This window comes from Brachycentrus maculatus, unplaced genomic scaffold (genome assembly GCF_059751285.1).
Source record: "Brachycentrus maculatus isolate JH-2025_06_01 unplaced genomic scaffold, ASM5975128v1 h1tg000261l, whole genome shotgun sequence".
Classification (NCBI taxonomy): domain Eukaryota; kingdom Metazoa; phylum Arthropoda; class Insecta; order Trichoptera; family Brachycentridae; genus Brachycentrus; species Brachycentrus maculatus.
In genome coordinates, this window is record NW_028281012.1 from 508,844 (window position 1) to 513,779 (window position 4,936).

Genomic DNA, 4,936 nt, shown 5'->3' on the forward strand with positions numbered 1-4,936 from the left:
TTTTATTTATTTGAAATTTTATTTATATTATATAAATTATCTTGAAAAAATGCATTTTACTCCACCTGTCTTTAAATCATTGTTAATTATAGGAACGTTTTCAATTTGATTTGTTTTGATAATGTGCACTCATACCATTGCTAATAATAACATTCATGATTGTGTAAGTGCGTATGTTATTATTATCCAGTAAATCCATATATCAAGCCATGTTGTATCTCGGGAATCCGATTTGTTGGGAGATACCATTTCAGTGGCTTATTGATTTTCAGTGACTCATTTTTACAGTAAGATGAGTGGTTAAGTTTTCATCAATTTATTTCTGATAAAACATAAAATTGGGAATGAATTTCTTAAAGAATTATCTAATTATTCAAATAAGTTATTCGATTTTCTCAATTCGATAAACTCCGATCTAAGGTATTTACGCCCGGGCTTTTTTCATTGGTATTTTTTGTCTTCGTTTTTTACGTTTTTTTTTTCATAATTCCAAATGTACGAAACCTATATAAAAAACTCTTTACAAGCTTGTATATCGCTAGTTCTGAATTGAAAATATCCATAATTTAGATTTTATGTGAGAGTCAAACATTTGGAATTCCAAAAGAGAAAAACGCTGGCGAAAAACGCACGCTCGTAGGGGGGGAGACTAACATTACAATGTATATACCTACCCTACTATATAGCTACCTGTCATCACGATCATAGACTAAAGAGCAAAAAAAATAATTACAAATTTAATTACTAAATTAATTTTTGTTCATGGAGGAAAGATTCTTCTATGGAGTTTTTCACTTTTCGCTTCCTCAATGGCGCTTCGGCCGGTATTGCGCTTCACGTTGAGAAAGGTTTTATTTATTTAATGATCATATCTTGATTACTAATTTAGTTGGAATAAGATTTAAATTATTAGATACAATTCTTTTTTGTCAACTATCAGTTTATAAGAGAATCACCGAAACATAAGTGAAAGATGTGAGACATATTGTTTTAAAAATAAAGTTTTTTTGAAAAAAGACAGTTTTGAGCATCGCAATAATACCGAGAGAAAGACAATAATCATCTTTTATACTTCGATACAACGTCGCAATCAAGGAAACCAATTTCAAGTGGACCAAATTCAACAAAAGGTTAACCAATTGACAATTTCTGTAATGTTTATAGTAACCTCCATTAATGTTGTTCGTTTAATTTGTTTACTAGGCTTCGACTCCATTAATTACTAGAATTTTGTTGATCAAAATATATATTTATCTATCAAAAGAAAACTGAAAATTGTGAGTACACTTCCTTTAAATTGATATGCCATATGTTTACCCCGACTTTAAAATGAGCATGCCCAGTCTAAGTACGGCCCATTTTTGTTCTCATTATGACTGTCCTTGATTGGTGCTTCAATTGGCAAGGTTTGTGATAACTAACATATGAGATAACTGTCCGTGATTTGATATGTTCGAAATAACAATAATAAATTGCATCTATTGTGGTTCCGAATTTCGTTCTGGATTCATTGGGATTGCTAAAACACAATGATAAATATTACTTACACAACGCGTGGTACATCACTGTTTATATATATAACGTCCGACAACTCGCGAATTCACGAAACTATCTTATTCTGTCGTCGTGTAAACGCCGCTCTCTTTTGCTGCACTCCCGCGTCGTCGGAAAGTATAGTTTTCTTTCTCCTTGTCTCTACGGTATATCTTTCTTCTCTCTCATGTATGGAAATGTAATGAAATTTTACTCTCAATTCTCATCCAATGGGGTTTTATCATTCGGGAGGAATGTCTAATTTAACATACTCAACCTATAAAGGATTGTGTAAGACTCGTTTGGTGTTTATAACAGCCGATTGATTATATCAATATTTTCATTCATCAATTTCTTTTGCAGAATTCGCCTTCGTAAATAAGTTGTTTTCTTAAGTTGGCAACGAATGACGTCACAGAAACGTATCCACACTTCTTCTATTACAGCTCTAGCAGATACATAAAGGGATACGCCCCATAACACATCCGATGACGTAAAATTTGATGACGTATAGCGGTGTTTTTCTCAAATATAAAAAAAATTAAAGCTTCATATCTCCCTTACTTCTCTACAGATTTCAATAAGAATGTTACCGATGGTCTTGTGATTTTTCATATTAATATGTAGCTAATAAACCAACATCGTGAGAAAAATCCATGATGGATTATCGAATTGCCGCCTAAGAAAATTTTCGTATGTTTTTACGTTTCTTTTCAAAAATATTTCGCACATAATGGTACATATATAATATGTATTACCAATGAGTAATTTGAATTACTTATACTGAGACTAGGGAATCCAATCTCGCATCAATATCTCAATCCAGCAAGATCGAAGTAATCATTTCCGCGGATCAGCGGGATTTGTGGGATTGCAAAAATCATTATTTTTATTCTAACTAGTTTTGTTCATGAATTTATGAAGTGCTGTATGAATAACATCTGTCAAACATATTTATTTTTAATAAGATGTGTTTCTTTGTAAGTGTTTCCGAAGAAACGATAAAATATTTAATGTTTCGTTTTTTAAATTCGATCTTATTTTGTTACACAAACGAGTATACACGTTCGGATTGGGATGCACGTACCGCACATAAATTGATTGAAATGTGTAAATCGGTTTTGTAATCGATTTTCATAATTCGATTAACAAAAATGCTGTATTGTTTACGCACGCAATACTCAAAATTTCTCATGTCGGACTGCGTGCTTCTTGACACTGCTGTCGTGTAGCATTTTCGATTGCATTGATGTTTTGTGGATTTTTTGGTTCGCAAGCATTGTAAAATAGTCCGTGTTTGAAATGTTGGCTTTTAATTTTTAATTTTTGTAGCAGACAAGGCAGATGTTTTCAATAAACGAATTTAAAATAATGTAGAATGCTAATCTATCTGTGATATTTCTCTATGAAGACCCAACTATATTAACAGGTGATTCTAATACAACAAAGTTATCTTTAAAACAACTCATGCCAAAATCTAAAAAATAATGACCTTTCATACAAAGCCTATCATTTTATCGGTTCAGTAATACGCCACAGGGAGACGAAATCATAAATTTCATGAAGAAAGTTGTTTAATTACCTATTAATGAGGGCAGGACTGGGACGAATCAATATTTAGAAAGACGTTTGCGTCCACGTTTTTTCAAATCCCATTTTATTTCAATCCCGCAAATCCCGCGGATCCGGATGTGTAGTCCCGCATCACCGATCCCGCGTATGCGGGATTGGATTTTAACTGAGTCAGTGTTCTATAAGATTAATATAAATATGATAAGTTATATAAAGTATGAGATAAAAAAATGTCGTAAAAAAACATGCTGGGTGAGTGTAAGCAGTTCATCTTTCGATATTGTCCTTAGTGTATGTGGTCAGCGATGCACGTATCGTTTTTTTTTTTTGTGGCGTATCAAAGAGGCTGAAGTCAGTCTATCTTTGTCGTATGTCGCCGCGTCTTGTGTCTTCGTTATCTGTTTACAAATAATCGTGGTGGCGTAAGGTGAATCCATTTTATGTACAAGATATTCACATCATATATATAGAATCAATGTAATTATGAATCAAGTTTAATCAATTTGTAGATTTTAGTTCCGATTTTTTCTTGTTCCTCAGAAATAGAGTTGATAGTTTATAACATTAATAATTTTAGGAATTGTTATCTTTTAAACGCATTTTTATCGCAGGAATGTTCCATATTTGATATGCGCAATTATATAGGTACTAAACTTTTGACTTCTCAATATATTTTTTTTATAGCTACTCATTTTGGTACTTAAGCATTCTGTTGTTTTACATTTTGTTATTTATTCACGATTTAAATTAACATCATAGAAAAACTAAGTGAATAATTATTTTTTTTGCCAAAATTTGCGACCGTGGCGCTTCCCAAATGAATCGGCCAAAGAGTACATCGTTTTTCCGAATTTAAAATTCTGAATTCGAGAAAATTGTGCCTGTACACCCAAATGGGCAACTGAATGGGCACCCCATTCATGTACTCACTCTTTGGACACTGTTCAAAAATAGAAAGACATTATTAAATAGACGAAATCATCATTAGCGACAAAAAACACAAATACGAAACTAATAGACACTATGAATAATAAAACTTAATACACACGCATGTTCCTGAAAATTTATATATTTCAATCTCATTTCTGTTTGAAAACTTATTTTAAAACTAGAGTAGCTATCGATATATTATCTATATAAACGTCCGTATGCTTCAATATAAATAACAGCTAGGCACTTGCGCCGCGCTGCGTACAGCTTGATAGCGAACATGAATCGGACCGCTCAATGATCGCAAAAAAAACGATTTGGTTCGTTTAGTCATGAATAACTTAATGATTCGTTTCGATAAACTAAAGAAGCTATATAGCACCTTCATTCGAAATTTCAAATGCACAAAACCTTTACAAAAATATTGTTCCCACATACGTTCGATAGTTGTTCCGAGCACAAAATATTCCAAATTGTGAGTTTTCCAAATTCACATTTATGCATTTGGAATCCAGAAAAAGTGACCCGTTATGTTATTGATTGTTTCAGCATTAATTTTGTGGTATGACATGATTGAGTTAAAATTAAACACTTGTCGCATACCACTTGAGTTTTATATTTTAGTACTAGTTTCGGAGCTACAGGTGCTTCATGTACAGGTATAAATATAAACTTTAATGTAAAATAGTTTATATGTAAACCTATAGAAGGAAGAATCTGTAACTTCCGAAACTAGTCGTTATAAAATATAAAACTTAAGTGGTATGAAAGATAGGAAAACGTTCTCGGAAAACGTCAGCGAAAAACGCACGTTTGCGGAAGGGGTAACTTGTTCTTTCATTGCAATGTAGGTACCGGCTGTGAAAATCAATAAAAACAGGCTTTTATGATGAAAGGGTTC